Here is a 22624-nt window from a genome sequence, read left to right on the forward strand (position 1 = left end):
ACAGAGATTGATCAATTTAAAAAATTCTTGATCAGTTTAAAAAATGTTTATCAAAGTAACTGCATTTACCTTGGAATTTCAAATAATAACTTCATAATATCCTTTTCAGAAAATAACTGTCTTCCTCTATTACTTATTACATGGTATTGGAATATCCAATATTTCTTTACTATATTTAAAAGGTAGATAATGTTCAAACATTTGACCAATCAAGCAATGTCATTTTTAACACAAATGTCAGGCACCAGCCCACAGGGACCTGAAAGAAAAAAATATTCAGGGTCCATTAGCTTTACAATGCCAAATCTACTTAGGATAAAACTGGCAGGAGTGAGTAGAATTGGCTTTTTTTTTTTTTTCATCCTCTTGAATAATCCTGTGGAAAAAAGAACTAAAGTAACAATTGGATAGAACACTGAAGACAGCCCATTGGTGTTTTAATGTCTTGGTGAATTTTGTGCTCATTAAAAGTAATGAACTGATTAGCCCAGAGGCTCAAGGCACATGACAGCCCCCAGAACTGGAGTAGCAAAAGCCGGGGCAATGTAAGCTCCTTTCTACAAGTCCCCACCAGCTTGAGGGACTAGAGCTCATATGAGTTTCAGAAGTCTAGTGCAGATGATCCATTTGGTGATATTTCACGGCTTACTGACACTGGCCCAAAGGGCCTATTAAAAAATCATCAGTCAAACAAGTATAGTCTGCAGCTGTGTGGTCTCCCAAATTCCATGTAGGAGAAGGGCTATAAGGGGACAGTCCTCAGAGTATCTGGGAGACACTGGAAAAGAAATGTAGGTTAGAGAAAGACAAAGCACCTGAAGGCCCTTGCCTGACGCTCCCGGGCAAACCAGGATTCCTTGCCACTTGCAGGAGTTATGAAAGGCAATTACAATTCACATTCAGCTCTAGAGGGAGCCCTGGGCGTTGGGACCAAGGTAAGCACTAACAAAGCACACTGCTTACTGAGTGCCTACTACTGTGCTACTTTTCATTTGCATTCAAAGGTACGTGATACCCTGTAGCCCATGAGGATCTTATAATTTGTGGGACAGGAAACATACATACACAACCAATTAGTGGAAAGAAGCATTACTGTAATAATGTCCTTATTGTGCAGCACAGAAAGTAAGTGTGAAAGAAGCTAGCTAAGGGGCAGATTACTATGGGCCAGAGTTAATATCCCTGGGGCCTCTTTTACTCAAATGAGGCTTGGAACTCATCCCTTCCCCATTACTTCAAGAAGTTCCCTCGAGGAGATGGAGAAGTCACTTTCCTTAAACCAAAACACCTGGAATTATCTGCTTCCCCAGCCCTCACCATGATTACAACTGACTCCTGTTAAAAATCTAAGTTTAATTTCATCTTCTTCCTGTGAATGTTATCAATTAAGCCTCACTGTGGGGGCCATCATATTATGACACAGATGCTTATTGTCAATAAGTCCAAATCATACAAAGATCAAGGTGATAAACACCTCCTGAGTGCCAGGGATGTGCAAGAATTTGCAGGAAGCACTACAGGGAATTCAATGGCAACAGAGATAACCTCCATCTTCAAAGACTTTATAATGGAGAAAGGAAAATAGGTCAAGGAAGCAAACACTGACAATATAGGGAAGACCCTACAGACTATTAAGGAGGAGAATACCACTAACATTATGATCATTATGTTAATAATAAGCCCTCCAATTAATTGAGCATGAACTGTATGCCAAGCAATCTGCTCTGTGCCATACAGGTATCAGTGCGTTCAATCCTCACGCCTCCGCTGAGACTTAGTTGGCAAGATCTCTGTTTTATAGATGAGGCCTCTGAGGCTCAGCAGATGTAAGGAATGTGCCCAGTACTGTACATAGGGTGTGCCAACTGTGTCTGTGCTTAGAAGTGCTCCATGCTTGGTTTAAGGCCCTGTTGTCTCTGTCTTGAAAGTCTTAATAACTTTATTTTTGGATTTGTGCTTTGTAAGTGAAGTCTATAGGATAATGGACCATGCACATGATCAGAGGAGATATGCTCATTAACTCAGAGAGCTAAGTGCTCTTATATTTGCATTTAAAACTGGCATTGCACAATATAAAGATTAATCATAGAATTCATGCTAACAATTTAAAATTTTAATTTTTCCTTACTTGAGATAACATTAAATAGGAAATAAAAGCACCACCAGAAGGTGTGAAAGAGAGACCACTGAAGAAAGGAAAGAACTTTATATTTTAGTAGCTGTTTCAATAGCACTTTCTTCTACCTTTTAACAAGGGCCCTGCATTTTCATTTTGCACTGGGAACTGCAAATTAAGTAGCCAGTTTGACCATCACCTAGTGAACGAGAAAGCAGGATTCGACTTGGAGTCTCTCACTCTGAAGTCTGCATGAGACCTGAAGCACCTTATAGGTTCGGAGAAGGGCCTAACTACTAGTGAGTGTGGAGGGCCTTGGGAAGGAAAAGGTGGAAGAAGCAGCAGTGGCCACTGGACCAGGCTCAGCCAGCTCCTACCAGCTCAGGAGAAAGGACTGATTATTCAGTTTTCAGGAATTTTGTGAGCCAGTTGTTAAAGATGGCCATTGCTAAAAATTAAATTATGTAAACTTAAAAATAAGTTACATGTAAACAAAAGTAATAAATACTCAAAACGCATTACTTCCTAATTATTTTACTGTTATCTAGGCCCTTGAGGTTATTTATGCCTGTTGCATCTGTATGTTGGCAACACTCTGCAATGGTGAGCTACTGCCCATTTCTTCCCAACTCCACATTCAGTGACCTCATGCTAGAAGCTTGCAATCAGCCATGGTGGAAGTATTTACAACATGCAAATCAACAAATGTTATAAAGTTAGGCTTCCCACCCACCCTGCTCCTCACAAATAGCCAGTTGGTAAGTATCTACCAGCATGCCACTGAGAAGAGGTACCTGAAATTTGTCCTCAAGAATAGATATTGGGTAATGGGGCTTTAAAAGTGAAGGAAACAACCTGAGCAAGTGCATTAAAGCACAAATGTGGAGGCTGCTTGTTCAGGAAGGAGCAAATATTCCAGTTTGGGAAGAGCATTTCATGAGACAAAAAAGGTCATCTGGGCAACTGCTGTAGAGGAACCACAATGTCAAGGTGAAGAGTGTGCAGGTACTGGAGAGCCACAGAGTATTCTGAGTATGGATGTTATCTGATGGAGGCTGTGCTCTTAGTAGCCATCGGATCACAGCAAACATTTAGAGCATTTGCTGGGACTTAAGTGAGGCTTTTATGCACGTTCCTCACTATCAAGGGAAAATTCTTACTAAGTGTAACAGCATGTCAGTTCGTGGACCCACCCAACTTGCTAAACACAGCTGTGGTGGAAGAATGACTTCTCAGTGAGACAGCAGCCCAAGCCACAGGATCTTTCCTGAGCAAGACCCAAAATACATCAATCCTGGAGAAGCATCGTTTCTCTAAGTTTCAGTCTCGCTGGATATATTTCTGTGCCATTGTGGAAAGAGTCTGCTATCCCCAAATGGTCACAGAAATTGGAAAGAAATGGGATAAACAATTCCTTATGTAAATTACCCCCAAGGAAAATCTTCCTGACCTACTGGCCAGCGTGAAATACTAAACAGATCTCCATGTTCTCAATTTAGTTTTACACGTAATAGCCAAGTTTACTTTGTTCTCCACAAGAGCCAAATGAATTTAGCAGAATTAACATAGTAAAAAGGGATGGAAAAACTAGACCCATCAAGACTTAGATCTGTCTGACCAGGGCCTAGAGGATCTCGCAGCTCACCTGGAACTGAGAAATGAGGCCAACCAGCTGCTAGGGCTTACATTTGAGGCACAGCGCTTTTTCAGTGCTCATCAGTGGCTGTACAAGATGTGTGTTCCCAGAACTAAAGAAAGGGAGAGGTTTAGGAAAAAATAAATGCTAACGATTTCAAGCACAATGTGTTGATGGCCTTTGTTTTGCTTTTTCAAATTGAAGGATTCCAAATTAAACGGAGACCCCAAAGGACATCTCTATCCAACTGCCATATCAATTGATGCCAAAGTAATGAGGCAGAGGCCCAGGGAGCTGCTTGCAGGAAAACGCTCAACTCATAAAGTGAGTGTGAAATTAATCCCAAATACTTCCAGCTGCCAAGATAGGCTCTAAAATTGGTTACAGGAAAGCAGCAGCAGCAACAGCAAAGTAGACATGAATCATACTATGTGAACACAGACATGTCCAATTTCTTCACCTAAACTGACCATCGAATCTGGCTCCCAATCTCATGTATGGCATACAGAACCCCACTACATTGCTGTTTAGCTGTCATTTACTGAGCCCTGAATGTAGGCCAGGCACTGGGCTAGTGCTGTTATACTCAGGTTATCACTTGGTCCTCATGATGCCCTCTGAGATAAAAATCGTTGATCACCTTGGCTCCCACTTCCGGATGAGGAAACAGAAGCTTAGAGCTCTGATGAGCTTAATGCTCAAATGATGAGCACACTGCCTGTGGTAATGAACTAGGGCAGGGAAGGACAGGGATTTTAATGCTGTCTCCTGATTCCCCATTGGGTGCCCTTTCTTCTCACTGATACACAAACGTATACAGTTGGTTCCATAATGTAATCCGGTGGATTTTTATATTGATAATCAAACAATAACACTGAGGAAAAACACTAGTAATATATTGTAGCAATAACAGGTATATGTGCTTTAGTTAAGTTTTTCCATTGTTGGGGCTTTTAACATAGGTTGAAATTTCCAGGTTGGTTTCTGCCCAAAGTTACAGTATAATGGAAATTAGTTCATAATTTGTAAAGGATGGGAAGTTAACATAGTAGGTTTTTTTCTCTTAACAAAGGGAATTTAATTATGTTCTATATAACTCAAAATTATGAAGACTAGAAAACAGCTATTTCCTAGGCCTGCTCCTTTAGTGAAGCTACTTTTTTAAAAGGAATGATTGATTTATTTTCTATAAATCATAGAGTACAATGTTTTCCGTGGTCTAAGCAAGTTGATGGTATATAACAATAATTGTTAACATTGTCTTAGGGCTTTCTAGGAGCCAGGCACTGTGCTAACGTCCTTACAGGGATTCTCTCATTTCACTCTCAAAACAATTCTATGAGGTAGATACTAGTACTGCCCCCATTTAAAACATAAGGAAACAGAATTACAGAAAGGGTCACGCAGTTAGTAAGTGACAGAGCCAGAATTCACACCCAAGCCATCTGACCCAAGAAACGTCACCAAGTAACCTTGCCTGCATTAATTTTCTGCCTGCACATCAGTTTTATCATAGGCAATATGTGGAACAAATTCTATCAAAAGTTTCCCAATGGGAGGTTTCAGCTTTGCTGATGTTCCAATACCTCATACGAATTAAGATAGGTTTATTTTAACAAAAGGTCAGCATGGATGAACGAGTTAGGAAAATGGAGTTCCTATGATATGGATGAGTTTATATATCCCCCAGGACAGAATGCAATAGGCTGTGCTGGAACAGGCAATGGCCTGGGAGCCAAGAAGACAGAGATTCTAGTCCTGGCTTCCCTACTAAACAACTTTAGGTCAGTGTTCAACGTACTTCCCTTTTCAGGGCTCTATGGTTTCATCACCTTTAAAATGTAGGGGTGGGAAATATGATCTCTAACAACCATCATAGCTATGTCAGATGCAAAAACTTTTAAATTACTTTTGTATGATTTATTTTGAACTATCCATGCTCCTTCCCCATCTATCCATCCATTTCTTCCCCTCTATTTGTACACATACTGAGTTTCTCATTTAATGTTTGTTGATTTGCAGCTTTTATCTATACAATACCAGTAAGAATGTTTTTCTTTGACTAATTCATAGGATTATGAAAATTAAATTAGAGAAGTAAAAAGATGAACAATACCAAGTGTTGGCAAGGATGTGGAGAAATGGGAACACTCATACCTTGCTAGTGGAAATATGGTATGGTCACTCTGGAAAACAATCTGGCAGTTCCTCAAAAAGTTAAACATTAACATATGACCCAGAAATTCCACTTCTAGGTTTATGCCCGAGAGAAATGAGAATATATATCCACTAAAAAACTTGTTCAAAAATGTTTACGGAAGCATTATTTATAATAGCCCGAAAGGAGAAACAACTCAAATGTTCTTCAACCGATGAATGGATAAATTAAACGTGGAATATTCTTCAGCCATAAAAGAAATGGAGTACTTACACATGCTAAAATGCTTAAAAATATTATGCTAAGTTAAAGAAGCTAGTCACAAAAAGTCTTTTTTGTGACTGTCTTGTATTATTCATGCTGTATTATTCCATTTATATGAAATGTCCAGAATGGGCAAATCTATAAACATAGTAAGCATGTGGTGATTACTTAGGGCTGGGGTGGGTGGTAGACAGGAGGAAATGGAAAGTGACTGCTAATGGGTGTGGAGTTTCTTTTAGGGAGGATGAAAATGTTCTAAATAGATTGTGGTGATGGTTGCATAACCCGTGAATATGCTAAAAATCATTAAGTTGTCCACTTTAAACGGGCGAATTGTATGCATGTAAATTATATCTCAATAAAGCTGTTAAAAATAATAAGAGGGGCTTCCCTGGTGGCGGAGTGGTTGAGAGTCCGCCTGCCGATGCAGGGCACACGGGTTCGTGCCCCGGTCTGGGAAGATCCCACATGCCGTGGAGCGGCTAGGCCCCTGAGCCATGGCCACTGAGCCTGCGCGTCCAGAGCCTGTGCTCCGCAACGGGAGAGGCCACAACAGTGAGAGGCCCGCGTACCGCAAAAAAATATATATATATTAATAATAATAAGAGAAGTTAAAAGTACTATGAAAGCATAATTCATAAAAGGTAGATAAATTAACACAAATAAAGGTACTTTAAGAAACAATTTTGATATATTATATCAAATTGCAACTGGGGCTTAATGACATTCTAGATGATGGAATGATCACGTGACTCTGGAGTCTATTAGATCTAAATCTGAATGCTGGTAGTGCTTACTTACTAGCTGTACAACCTCTGGCTAGTTACTTTACCTCTCTCAGACTCAGTTTTCTCACCTGTAAAACAACACTCCTGGTTACTGTTTCTTAATATTTCCTGTAGTTGAAAGCTTATTTCAGTTTAGTAACAGCTGGTAAATTCTACTTTTTCTGTTAGACTAACAATGACATTGAAAAAGGAAGACCTTTCTCCTGGTACTTGAGGCACACTACCAACTACCGCCTCCTAAGGCGATGCAGGAGAGCTGATAACTCTGCAGTGCTCCCTGGCCCTCTCTGTGTGTCACTCAATGGGACACTGCTCATTCTGTAGCCAAGTTTAATCCAGTTTCAAGTAAAATGTCATGAGACCCTGTTTCAATATATTACTACAAGCTATGTAAGTTACATGTATTGGATTCCCTTTTTGACTTCTTTAGCAATTCTATTAAAACACACACGCACAGACACACAACTTTGCCTGATATGACTTGTGCTCTAGAAATTCTCTGAGGCTTGTTAATCAGGGAGCGAGATATTGTTTGATTTTCCTTTGTACCTCACTGAAAATGCTAGAAAATTTGGTGATGTGAATAAAATGTTTATGAAGTTACACCCAACATGCCCTCAATTTTCCAGTACTCAGTACACAGTGGGTGTCCCATAATGCTGGTTGAACTGGTGAACCTCAAAGTCAGTCTGCCTAAAAATCCAGCACAGGAGCCATACTAAACTACTTCTTAAATCCTGGACACAATCAGGTACTGTCAGGCTCCCAATTTGAATGGAACTCAAGTGATGTCACATGGAAACAACAGACCTACCTCAATATATCTGTCATGTACTTTAAAAAAAAAATCTCTCCAATTCACCTTTAGCCACAGCTGTCTAACGCCAAGCTACAGACAGCTCTAATGACTGCTGAAATTAATTTATTCTTCACATGGCTGCCCTTTGGTTAAAAAGACACTTTAAATCTGGGGGAGACTTGGAAGCAGGCAAGAAATAGGACATGCTTCCTACTCAACCATGTTATTTGTCATGGCATTTGCTGCGTACTCCAACATGGCAAAGACCTTGCAATAAGGAAGAAGAAAAAGTTTACCAGGTCTCAACTTTTACTTTGGCTGAAAAGATCCAATTTGTATCCAAGAGAATTATTCTTTTACCAAAAAACAGTGAAATAAGGTTCAAAATGAAAAAAGAAAGGGCACAGAGATGATTTAAATGCCAGATGAGCATATAAGAAGTGTTTCATTATCTATGTGCTGAACCTTTAGCTAGATAAAAGAGAACTTTGGGTTTTTACTTCAGAGGCATAGCAAGAATCTAATTCTTAGCTACTTTGCTACTATGTTATTTTGTATAAATAGGATAGGGGACTGGATTACATTCTATTGTACCTCACATGAAGTAAAAAACCTAAGATACCCCTATAATATGCATTTAGCTGAAACTTCTAAACCAAACCCAGGATTAGCATACATTTTTAACCATGCTACCATTTGGGGTAGCTATTAAAACAACAGAGAAAGTGTACCCATTCAGTAAAAAACTTCAGTTGCACAAGTTATTTATCTTCATAAAAAGAGACCTGCTAATTGCCTAAATCACCTGATGCTTTGCAACAGCAAGGTATGATCTTTGTGACTCTTTGAAGCCCTGATGGTTTTTCTGGTCTAGGATTATAATTTTCCTTGACACCAATCTACACTTGCCAAATGCCTTGAGAATTCATAGAAAACCGGTTTTAGAAAAACAACTTACTCCTGAGAAATTTCTTTATACTATATACTGTAGAACCCTTTTTTTTTTTTCTTTTTTAACGTTCTGCCCAGAAGAATATAAAAGGTAGGCAGTGCTGGAATATAGACTTTGGCTGGGACTTTTAAAATATATACCATTGATACATAAAAATGTTAAATGAAAAAGACAATAAATCATTTATAAGTGACACAGAGACAAATTTTGCTATTTCTGCAAAGTTTATTCACCAAATAGACAGCTGAAGGGAAACTAACTCCAGTGCTTGGCTAATATAGTGCCAAAAATACAACTGGTCTCAAACCTGATTACTGCTCTGACCACTGACCCCCAACACCAGGTGACCAAATTTTTACCGCTTTCCATAAAATTATCTACTTATAGCCAAGTGAAACCCCGATTTGAAAAATAATAATTAATGGACTCAAGTTGTAAACAGAAGAATGAATGCTCTCCGGACCACCGTTGCTCATTGAACAGATCGCTGTTAAAGCTGGAACCTACGGCTGGCAACGTCAAAGCTCATTTTACAAACCCTGGAGAATGCCACAGTTATCACTGTCCAAAAACAACAACCACGAGGTCTGATCTGAATAGTTTCTAAGTTTAGAATGTTTCAGGCCACATTCTTACATGCAGACATGTCAGCAATTATGTAGCCACCCACACAGCCTTGAGTGCCATCTCCAATGAGGGGAAATGATGAATAGATGGGCAGTTGGCAGGTGTTCTAAGAGCATTCCTTAGCAAATGCTGACACATTATTCAGTGTGATCAATTAAGGCATGCTGATGATCCACCCAAAGGCAAAACGAGAGACTGGAGACCCCAACAGTGCCAGTGATGCTACTGATCATTTCCTTGGTTCCAGAATTTGAGAGGTGAGCATGACATGTTCACAAAAAAGTGAAACTGTTGAGTTTTTTCTTTCTTTAAATCTTCCTTTAAACCATCTGCTTTTTCAGTCTGTTTCTCTTGAACACCTGTGAATTTTAATCATTTTTGCTTTTTTTAGATAAAATACATAGTTATACCACTACTATCTGGTAGTACTTTGGCAAGACATATAGAGGACTATATGGCTCAGACAACATGGAAATAATATAAAAGGCAATAAATGGAGCTTCCTGGTTTCATATGAAGTGAAACTAAGATAAACTATGGGCATCTCTACAATCACAGGCTGTAGGGACATTATAATTGCAAGTGGCTTTCTTGAAGACATGTTGTGCCAGATTTCTACAGTTCTGTAAGCTCCTCCAGGTCAGAGACTATTTTATTGTTTGCTGTACCCTTCCCATAGTCTCTGGCTCACAGCATGTTTGCTGTACTGAAGTAAATTAAAAAGCCTAATAACTCAGTAGCAGAGTGTCCATTAAGATGCCAATTTACAGGAGCACTACTTGGGCAATGGAAGTCCATCCCTACATTCCAGGTGAACAAGACCAGAACCTACCATTTTTCAAAAGTTTTTGTAGGCTATGTTATTTATTGGGTCTGCCATAGATAGTAAATAACTAGGTTCTAAATTCATGCCTTCCACACGTAGTATTACAATGAATTACTAAATCCATTCAAGTCTGCTGCTAAGTTTATGTGGTGAGTGTTATAAAGTCTGTAATTTAACTTTAAAATACATCATCATAGACAAGGTCATATGACGAAAGAATGTGAATCAGCTTAAGCTACACTCCAGAGCAGAGTTTCTCAACCTCCTCATTAATGACATTTGGGGCCAGATGATTCTTTGATATGGGGAGCTGTCATGGGCACTGTTGGAAGTTTAGTGGCCTCCCTGGACTCTACACACTAGAGGGTGTCAATAGCACCCTCCCCCTAGTTGTAACAACCAAAATGTCTCCAGACATTGCCAAATGTCTCCTTGGGGGCAAAATCATACTAGTTGGGAATCACTGCTCTAGAGTCTGCATTTGTGCTCAAAACAGCCATTCCAATCAGAAGCAAAGTTCACAAGCCAGAGGGGTCTACCACAAACACGTAAGCTATTGGTGTCTCTAGTAACACTGGAGACTTTCTAATTACCATAAATGAATGTCAGAAATGAGTTTTGATTGGTGCAGAGGTTTGATAATTAGCATTATGGGTTCTAGAAATAGATTCATTGACAAAATTAATGGTATTTAAGATAAGTAAATTAGCTGAATATTTTTACACTCATACTCTTCTTTGCCTGAACAGAATATAAGAATCCAGAAAGACCCTGAAGGGATATGGTCCAAGTCTTGACCCTAAGCGATCCTTTGTCTTGTCTTCGGAGCAGAAAATTTCTAGCTATCTGATGCTCATTATGAGGATAAATGGATCTTGCTTTGGATTACTGTCCTATCTGCCTCAAGTGAATCTTTCCAGGAAGGTGATGTTCTAGTATCTGAAAGACACAGAGATGAGCCTTCCCCAAGCCTAGAGTATGAATGGTTGCATGCTTATGTGTTTATTTAATAAATGTCTTCACATGTAGCAAAATTTTACGTGAGACTTACTTTCACTATAACGAGGAAGAAAGGTTGTGGGAAAATAGTTCATTCTTATTCATCTCAAGTATTTTGATGGCTATTATTACTTACTGAAAAGAATTTAAGAGTTATGCATGACCAAATTGGCAAAGGTAATGTACAATGTCAAGTCTGTGCTAAGTGATGAGGATATATGTGGCTTAACAGCTGCCTGCAAAGAACAGTCTAGCAATAAAAACAAATATATTAATAAAAACAACAGCTGCTGCTTACTGTGTGTTCACTATGTGCCAGGCACAATCCTGAGAACTCCATGTATATTACTCCTAAACCTTTCAACAACCCCTCTGGGTAATTATTATCTTTGACTGATTAAGGAAACACGGTTCAGAGAAGTTAAACAACTTGTTCAAAATCACACAGCAGTTCCTATATTCAAACCAGGACTAAAACCTCTAAAGCCCAACTACTTCCCTGCATACCACACTGTGCCCATAGACATACACACACACAAACACACACACACACACACACACACACACACACCTATGTTATGTAAGTGGTATACAAATGATTATTGTGTTAATATGAGACAAATCTATAAACGACCCCTCCCCACCAAGGAGGGTGACTTTCTGGGGATGAAGGACCCACAGATTCCTTTGTCCTTCTTTTAAACAAATCCACATTTGAACGTTTGAATGACTTTGGCTCAGAAAAGCATTCAGGAGTCCTGAATATCACTCCTTGCTGTATTGCATCTACATTTCTGTTACCTGCCTGGCCCTGTAGTCATTTGAGTTTGTAATCCCTGCAATAATCACAAACTTTTCAAACATAAAACAACTACAACAGGTATGACAAAGTAGAAATCAGGTGCACCACAAATGAATAAACCTGAATCTGGGCTCTCGTCCTGTCCCACCCCTCACTGTGGTTTGACCCTAAGAGAGGCCCGTAATCTCCTTAAGCTTCAGTTTTCTCCTCTGTGAAAGAGAGGCATTTGCTGTAAAGATCAAATAAGATACAACATAAATGTGTTTGTCACGACACCTAGCACACAGTAAGTACTCAATAGAGCTTAGAAGTATTAATATTATTATTATTCGTTGTTCCCTGGCTAAACATCTGATCAACATATTTTTTATTAAAACAAAACAAAAAAGGTCCCTCTAAGTCCAACACATATTTTTTCTTCCTTCTAAGTAGCTGAAATAGACTGTACATGGAAGACAGTATCTGATGAGACAGGTATGGGTTACAAGCTAGTTTTAAAAATAACTCACTTTCTAGTTTACTTAGCTAAACCAAACAGGTGTCAGAGGTTAAATCAGAATCCTCCAATAGAGTCCATTTACCAGAAATCGGAATCCATTTTCAGAGAATAACAAGAGAAAAAGATTATCATCACACCAGTAACTGATTCACACAGACACTTTTTGTTTAAATTCTTGGAATTAATATCCAAAAATGTGATAACAAGCTGAGTTTGGGTAAAATAACAGATATCACACCAAATCACCCAGAGAAGAAACTTTTAATCTGGGGATAGAATGCCATCTTGGCACTTTTGGGGCATGCATGAGTGATGGGAAAGATTACAGTTTGGCTTGGGAACCCTCAGGAAATAGTTCTTTGTTTCAGTTCTCCAGTGTTTTATACTGCAGCCATCATTTTAAGTCTCCTAAGAACACCTTAGAAAAGTAGAGTTTAGCAATCTTTAAAAATATATGATTTGATGATTAAAAAACAGTTTTATGAAAGATTATACACATTGCTGGGGAACTGCTCACCACAAAAATTCCAGGATGTCAGAAATCCATTATGGCAGGAATCTGAGAATGAGAGGCTGACCGGTCACATCTTAGTTTACCAATATGTAGGATAGTTAGATTGTTTCTCTGGTTTTATAACAACTTTTGCTTGAACAGAGATAGGAGCAATAGAAAGGTTTTGGTTATCAACACTACTTTGATAAGGTATTAAATATCCAAGTTTTCCTTCCACTTACTGAAGAAAAACTCAGCAGCAACTTCAGCAGCAAGAGTTAGAATCAGATTCATTTTAAGAAAGAGGGGGGTGGGTTTGGACCAAATCTCTAGACCAATCTTCTACTAGTTGACTCTTCTCCCAATCAAATTTAATGTCTTTCAAGAAGAGAAATCTTTTGGGTTTTTAAAAAATATTTATTTGGCTGCGCTGGGTCTTTAGTTGCAGCACACGGGATCTTTGTTGCGGATCTTTTTTTTTTTTTTAGTTGCAGCATGTGGGATCTTTGGTTGTGGCATGTGGGATGCAGGATCTAGTTGCCTGACTAGGGATCAAACCTGGGCCCCCTGAATTGGGAGTGCAGGGTCTTAACTGCTGGACCACCAGGGAAGTCCCAAGAACAGAAATCTTAACTAGGAATATCCACAAGGTTTTCTGTAATGTTCTAGACCAAAGGTTTTTCAACAGTTTGCCATTATGGCAATTTCAATTGGTTATTTTGATTTAAAGAAGTCTATCCTGAATGTTATAAGGTATTTCAGATATGCTAACCACTCACATATATTATCAATTAGTAGTAATGTTCTGCTAAAAACCAAGCAAACTCCATTCCTTAATATGAAACTACTTATCTAGAGGTCTAATAAATTCCTTTCCTCTGACAAGAAATAAACTCTAATATTAATGAGACCAAGAGGAGAAGAATTTAGCAATAACAGAATCTAAATTGGAGGGCTACATCATAAGACACTTACTATATCACCCAACAGTATTTGTTTACATGTCTCCATTCCCTAGATTATATGTTTTTCAAGACCAAGGACTACACCCTTATTTAAAGCTCATGACACTGTAAATATTCAATACATTCATCTGAATTCAACTGAATTGAATTTAAAAAGACTTTCAAAATCATCTAGTTTAAGCCCCTTATTTTTTAAATATATAAAAAATGCTAAAGCCCAGAGAGGTTCAGTGACTTGCCTAAAATCACATAGAAGGTTAGTATTAGAACCAGGGCACATTCACATCCTGCTTTAAGGATTTTAGTTACACTTTCTCATTAACTATTCACAACAAGCTTTCAAATCAAGTGGAGTAAGCACCTATATCCTCAATTTATTAGGAAAAAATGCAAAATGCCAAGGTCACATGGCAGGTTTAAAAGTGTATTAAACTCAGAACTCCATGCCTTAGCTTTTACTCTTAAGGCACAGAGGATTTAAAACATGCCACTCTTTACCTACAAGGAACAAGCTAGGAAGGGGAAGTGAATTTAGTCCAAGTGCTCAAGAAAATGGGATGGCACAAAAGGGGGAAACATAGATGCTGCATAAAAAGAAATTGATATAAGGGGCACAGATGCAGTTGGCTGAAGGAAGGAAGAAATCTTGAAGCTGGTCTCTCCATAAAACAGGATCATAGTCTGGCTTTGTTTTGACTTTCTATTTTCCCAGAAATTTGGTAATTTTCTTCACTGTCACAGTTTTATAATTTTTATAGCTGATCTCATATACAGTTTACAGTCTATCACATCTCTGACATTGATGATTATTTTCCCTGTGATCACTAGGCTGTGATATTGGGTCATTAAGTTGAGATGTTTTCTTTATAGGAGAACCTGAGCCCCTACCTTAACCCTTTCTCAGGTTGGGCAGAAGGTGTTTCCTAACAGTTGAGAACAACACAATTCATAAAGGGCAGAGACCAAGACATATAACCTGGCCATTCTTGCCAGAGTTACTGGGATGAAGGAGATCAAAATGTGGGCATGGAATAAAAGAGGAAAAGAAATAGCCCAGACCACTTCTTCCAGAAGCAAAAACCTGTCTCAAGTTTGCTTGATGTGACAGAAAGAACACAGGTCTTCGACTTAACAGTCTGGGTCCCAGTTTTGCTGTTTAGCTCAGGCAAGTCATTCTATTTTTCTTGACGATTCTCATTTTCCTAATGTAAAAAGTAGCAAAGTAATACTAACTTGCCTCACGGAGTTATTATAAGGGCCAATTAAAACAATGTATGTAATAGCTTTTAGTAAACTGTGAGATACAATATAAATGTTAGCTGTCACTATACTAGAAGAATAAGGAACTTAACAGCTCCAAATATTCTTAATTAATATTCTCCAAACTGAGGTCTCTATTAAACTAATTTACAAGAAAAGAATATAAACTCAGTATCTGGAAATATATAGCATCTACAAATAATATCTGGAAATAACAGCATCTGGAACAGATTACTGTTTAAGAAATGGGGATACCAATGAATTACAATGAATCCTTGGCATTTGTCCTTAAACTATTTAAGAGTAAAGATTTGCCAGATAATACAGGAGTAGAGGGGACATTCAATAGCCACAGGTGAGGATCAAAGGATTTTTAATACCAAAAAATTTTATAGAAAGATCTTTTGCTTTCTGTAGCACTGGTATTGAATTTCAATATCTAAAATAAAATATAGTCATTGGCCTGGCACATTCACATGATGAAGACATCAGGTAAGAAACAGCCCAACAAATCACAAACTCAATCTGTACTCAATAAAAGACATTACTAGCTAAGACAATGAGTCCTGTTTACTTGGTTGGTGAGTTAGGCAAGGATCCCTGAATATGTAAAAATATGAAATCACACAATATTGGAGGAGTTTATTCACTTTAAAGAAATGATTCTTAACAGAATCCCTTTTATGTTCAGCAACTCTCTAAGTACACTAAAAATAGAATTTGATTGAAACAAATTTCATTTCTTTACAGGTTTTTCTCAGGAGCACACTGTCATGCAGCTGAATAGGAGATTCTCTGACCGTGGCTCCCTCACTCCAGCATTTCCTTTCCCAGGGGCTCTCTCTGGGGCTGCCCCAGCACATACATCCATGAGAAGACCATTTACAGCCCACTTGAATATTATGAATTTGAGGTGTTGTGACAGTTACCTTTATTCCAAGATTGCTCCTAATTTTAAGCTAAAAAATGATTTAGCCTAGATGATTTAGACTGAGAGAAAAAGAAACTGCCCCAGACTCAACTTTGGCAGAGAGTCCTGAACAGCAAGGTTAAATTATGTCCCTAAATTTTGGAGAAGACAAAGACTACTTTGGTTGTTCCCCTGCCATACCCCCCACCCAAAGAGCTTAAAAAAGATTAATTTCTAAAGTTAGGAAATCAGGCTTCAACCCACCATTGTGTGGTCATAAGAATTACACCCAACTATTCATGAATCATCAGGCACTGGATTCAATCAGTGAATGAATTCATCTTTTTTCCAGTGGCTATCTCCACTGCAGCAAAGAACTGGCAAAAATGAACAATTTGGGTAAAGTGAATCAATGGTCTTTTTAAGGTTCACACCTAATCAACTGTTTAATTTTGGATTTGAATGTATTCAACTAATTTGACCATTATCTTCCCACTCATGTCAAGGCTGTTATTTTCTATATCACACCATGTCCACCTTATAAAGACTGAGCAGAAAAACTCCTCTCAGACCCTGGTACTAGGAAGGTAAATCTGCTATTGAAAAACCAAACAATAACAAAAACAAGCAGTCAAAAAACTAAAACAAGAAAAAAGTGTCCTCTGTTTTTTTAAACATTAAGAATCTTTTAAATGGTTGTGATCTCAACTTTGTGTTGTTTAGAGGTAAGTCAAATCTGTGGTCCATGTCTAGCAATGAAGGAATATGTTTTATACATTTCCATGCAGATTGTTTGAGACTTGTTGAGAAATCTACCTTGATTTAATGTACTTTTCTCTAGATTTTCCTGGGTACTACTGGGCTGACTCTACTAATTAACAACAACTTCTTTCTGAATTTAATTTAAGTGGCTTATGCCAGGCTGAGCACAATTAAAATAGTCTCAATAGCTCAATTAACATTAGCAAATATTTAAGTCTCAGCCCAATGTGTCATTTCAGAACTTTTCCTCTATTATTAAGGCCAGTAATGTTGATCATTTACTATGTGCCTGACACTTTGCCTCAAAAAGAAGGTTCCTGTCTTTAAGTTTAAAGGTGATACTCAGTAAAAGTTTAAGGTGAGATCAAATTAGCATCTATTAAACCAAAGGAAATATCACAGGGTACTGAATTCAGTGGTAAACTTCAAAGTGTTTCCTAGGAATGATCTTGATGAGCTTAATAAATGAAGCCTGGAGTTCTTAGTAAAGACTCACTGAAGGTTGGAGAACCTAACCTTCTTCTGTCAAAGAAGACTGGAGGTGATTCCAGGTAAGGTAAATATGCCAGTGAAGGCACAGAGGTGACTCTGTTTTCATAGGCCAGTGACACCATGTTTTCATACACAAATGAAGACAGCCAAGGGAAAAAAGCAAAAGTTATAAGATAGAAAGCCCTGGAAAATTCAATTATAGAAGGACATAATGAATCAAATCAAATATTTGAGCTTGGTGACTCCAAAGGCCAAGTGCCCAGTTTTTCCATCTTGGGCCAGGTCAATACAGAGTATAACTACTTCGCTTTACAAAATGTAAGGATTTTCTGCTCAAGGCCAAGGACCAAATTATTTTAAGACAGGCTATTAAACATTTCAGTCTATGTTTAAGCTATTTCACAAAAGAAAATAAAGGTGTTTATTCTTCATTTAGAATTCATGACTTATTCAAGCTATGAGATTAAAATGTAAAACTACCTCTTCCCTTGATTTCAATCCAGAATCTGGCTTACTAATCCACCCTTAAATAGGGATAAATAACATACTTTTATCCAAAGGAAATGAATAAATCCCATTTCCATTCCAGAACAGCCCAGAAACAAAAATGGTAAAGTGTGTATGGTCCAAACAAGAGGGTCTTAACCTTTGAAAGCCACTGAAGCACTAATGCTTTAAATCCCAACATTTCTGCCAGTCTATAGAACCTGGAAAGATACAGGTTTAATACCATGTAATTTCAACCGAACTGGAAATAATGTGGTTTCCAACATAGTTTCAGTAGACAAATTTAAGGCTGACTAACTCTTAAATTGAAAGAAACATTTTCTAAAATTAGTAATTAGAGGAGGGGAAAAAGCAGTATAATTAGAAGCTCTAAAACTTACTACTAAACATAATATTATTTCCAGGATATCGCTTTTGTCTCAATTATACAATTGTATTTTCTATTTTGAGCCATTCTTCATGGCATCTCATCTATGTTATTGGTTAAACTTTAAAAATAGGCCACCATGGCTTTTGAAAACAAAGCCCTCTTTTATCTGGATTAAAAAAGAAGAAAGAGTTACAACCAAAGGAGGGCCAATCACAATGGGATACAGGAGCATCAGTGATAGACTTTTTCTCCTATACAAGGCAACACAGTAGGCAACCAACATGAAGGATCTCCTGCTGCCATTCAGTAAGCATTGGAACATAACTGGAAGTTTCTCCATTTCCCTAATTCTTAATTCCTCAGTCTCTAAAATGAGGATATATCATACCTGTCCATTCTATTCAAGAAAATATGAGAATTGAGAAGACATTTGTTTTTTCAAGAATGCTGAATTCTGTGGTAGAAAAATCACAATTTACTACCAGCCTCCGCTTACTCCAGTCTCTTCTTTACCTGATCTAGTTCACTACTAGCTACTACTCCAGCTGCTGCTTCATGTATTTATATAATAGTTCAGAATATTAACATTAATAAGCCAATTTTCCAATGAAAAGTGTCCCAACCTACAGGGTGCATATCCCTCCCAATTTTGGTATTAACCACACCAACTGGCTCAAAACCTCAACACCATATTTAACTCACAATTCCTCCTTGATCCGCTTTATTAAGTAAGACACCCCCCCAAGTCCTTTCAATTCTGCCTTCAAAACACCTCCCCATATTTATTTCCTCCTCCCCACTCCAACCATCATTATCCTCCTCAAATCACCTCTAAGTTACTGAAAGAGACTTCAGCTAAATTGAAAAAGCAGGAAAAAGTTCACTCAGATTACAGTACCTAGAGAGAGCCATTATTAATATTTTGGGAAACATCTTTTCAGACAATTCTTTCTAAGACTAGCTACACATGTATAGATATATACACAAGTTCACATGATGGGATCATAGTTTAGATGTTTGCTTAATTAAATCAACATTATACAATAAATATCATACTATATAATTTAATTCTAAAATATCACTTTCTATATTTGTATTTCCTAACTGATCTGTTTGTATCCTCATTTTATAAAGAAAGAAATACATGTTGAAGTTGGAGATCTTGCCCATGCTATGGAGTAATTTAATAACAATATTTAGTCTTCCCAACCTTGCCAGTGTTTATCTTACCTAATCTCAACTTTGTTACTCTCCTATATCAGCCTCTTCATCACAAGTAATTTGGTCCAGTCATCATCTCCCAGACTCCTCAAGGATTTCCACGACCATACATTAACTTCTACCCTCTGTCTGACTATAAGTCCTTCTTATGTCCTCTCAAATGTGTGCCCTTCCCTCAAAATTAAACACAAGTATCACCTTCATTTATACATTCATTGAACATATATTTACTATGCGTCTACTATGCCCCAGTGCTAAAGATACAGAGGTGAACAATGCACCCATCAGCCCTGTCCCTAAGCAATCTACCCACTAATGGCCAAGAAAGACAACTAACAAATTGATAAAACAAAATGTGATAAACATTAGGTCAAGATACATGACAGAGAACTTTGCGGCACCCATCAGAAAAATCTCCTCTGAGAAGCTTGGACAAGACGTCCTAGACCATAATGTCTCCTCCCAGATCAGATTTCCTCTGCCACTCATTTATTACCTATGCTATTCATTTTGAAACTTAGTCTATGCTCTCTTATACTGTAATTTACCTTTGGGGGTACAAAGGTCTTTCTCCATTTAAACAGTCTATTTCTTACAACTAAGAAACTTGCTTTATCCTTCTTTTGTGTTCTTAGAAATTAGTACAGAGCCCTGTACAAAATTAGTAAGTAATAGTATATTGTTATTGCTGCTGCTAATACTGCGAGATAAGAATTTGGCTGTGACTAGTAATTGCATGCTCCTAATAAGAATTTAGAAGAATTTTTATAATTTACAGCTATTCCTCCTATTTCTAAGTTGTTTCTAGAGTTCAGAATTTAGGTAACTCTCTACTGAGACTTTCCTCTCTGAGCATTACCACAGGAAAACAATGCTGTGACTCCTCCTGAGCTGAGCCATGTAGGACTAAAAGTCAACAAGCTTGGCACCCAATGGTCTGAAATCCTCCAAAAAAGACATAACTGCTTGCTACATTGTATAGCCATACTCTGAACCCTGCCTGACTGCTTTGCTTAATAACGTTGATTTCAGGAATGTCAGTTATTAGTAAATGGACAGTAAAGTAATATTATCAGTCAAGAATAAATTATGTTTGGGAAAACAAGAATACCATATTTAAACAGGTCCAAAAACCACTAATATCAACTTTGCTTCTCTTGCCTATTTGGAAGAACAATCTACTTTCACTGTTTTACAGACTTGTTAAGATTGTCTAAATGAAGGTTTACAAACAGTTATAAAAGCAAAATATGTGGCTCTAATGAATCATGTTCTGATTTATGTAGAATGAAAAGAAAAATAAAACAAACAACAAACCTGGAATCATCTCTCAAATTCAAAAAAAATTACAAATAAATTGCTCACAAATCTTCCTGATTGTTTTGACTAAAATCAAAGCTTCCCATAAGAACACCTTCTATTCTGAAGCAAAATTACATTGAATGTACTTTTTTGTGTTTCCCTTGATAAACATTTGAAATTCTTACTCTTTTTCAGTTAAATACGTAGTTCTAACTCTATTGCACCTTGCATCAGCTTTTACATTCTATATAATAGAATTCTATAGATATTCTATAAGAAGTGTAAGAATTACCATGACCATGCCAATCCCACAATCAGAAAATTACAGTGGCTCCCAGCTGCTTTCCAAATGAATAAAATTATAAAAACTGACATTTTCCTAAAAACCCTAACTTTTCATTTAGACTAAAGGTTTGTAACTTGGGCCCAAGAATGGGTTTCAGGGGTCTGTAAATATCCTGAAATTGTAAGTAACATTTTAGATGTTTTTATGTATTTTTCTGGAGGAAAGAGCCCAAAGCTTTCAGAGTCCCATTGGAGTCTCTGACCTCAAAAAAGGTTCACAGGTATCATAATTTTAATATTCTACTTTCATCACCTCCAACATATTTAATGGCCCACACCCATTATTATTTCACAGATCTGGAATTTCTAGCTGAGTCAAGTAAACCTACCCGCTGCTTGAAGCAAGGGACATATGATTTCCTTCACTTAAAATGAACTCACACTCACAAAGCTCTCTTTGAGATTCTCTGTTCTACCACTCCCCTACCAGGTCTCACCGACCCAATTCACCCTGATGTATCAGTGTTACCAATCTTCAACTGTGGACAGATGGCACAGCTAACTAACTAGTTAAGGACAACTAGCCAGTATGCTTGAACTAATGTGGGCAAATGTGTTCACAGGGATTTTTCTATGCCACATTCCCTGGGTAAACATGTTATAAGGATCTTCCATACAAGTGTTGAAATAAAACAAATTAGTGATAAAAACTGTAAGCATCTGAAGCTGGAATAATAGGATATTTTAAGGCAAGTTGAGTCTTACATCACACTTTATGTCACATCGCATCAGCATGCAGCTCCAGCTCTTATGGGATGATCTTTACTTACAAAATGAAACCCAATAATAATTTCTTTAAATTTATACAATAGCAATTAATGTTAAAATGCATAAATAATATGTGCAATCTTGAATAAAAGAAGGAACTGATGCTTTTCTCTCTTTGTTATCACTTCAGTTTTACTTTGGGGCAAGATACTTGACAAATCTAACAAGCAACCCAAATATTTTTAGGAACTTAGCAGAAAATAAGAGACAAATAAAACAAATTTTCACATCTCACACCATATGTTTCCAACTTCTTAGATCTCTTATGAGAAATTTAGGGCTAATGAATAAATGAATAGTAGTGCAATCCATAGAAAAGTCAAACCATTGAGTTAGAAGAACTTTCTTTTTAAATGAGCATTTTAATAATTAACAAGTCATGATTAATAGTTCCTGGCTTTTTTTTCACATCACTCAGAAGACTTCTCTCTTCTTCCAGAAAACAAACAAAAACAAAACACAACACATTCTCTAAGTTTCAATGGATATTCTTTCTATTTCTGACCTATTAGCTCTTGTGTTTGCACAACTTGTGGTGACCACACAAACTTTAATGAATTAGCTAAGGCTCTTCTAGAAGCCCACTGCTTACATTCAATGATTAAAATGCCCATGGTCAATAATATATCTATGGTGAACAAACTAATGTATACTTGCTTATTCACAGAGCTTTAGGACATTGCATGAATAACAGAACTGCCATGGGTCAATTAAACCAATGTAATCAGGAGAATCTTATCTTACTCTTCTTAAAATTGAAGTC

At 37.5% G+C, this 22624-nt stretch overlaps 1 protein-coding gene across 1 annotated transcript in view; it reads right to left on the reverse strand.

Annotated features, from left to right (window-relative positions):
• BBS9 (Bardet-Biedl syndrome 9) overlaps positions 1–22624 on the reverse strand; it is a 454814-nt gene that overhangs the window by 93133 nt on the left and 339057 nt on the right.

This window comes from Phocoena sinus, chromosome 9 (assembly GCF_008692025.1).
Source record: "Phocoena sinus isolate mPhoSin1 chromosome 9, mPhoSin1.pri, whole genome shotgun sequence".
NCBI lineage: Eukaryota > Metazoa > Chordata > Mammalia > Artiodactyla > Phocoenidae > Phocoena > Phocoena sinus.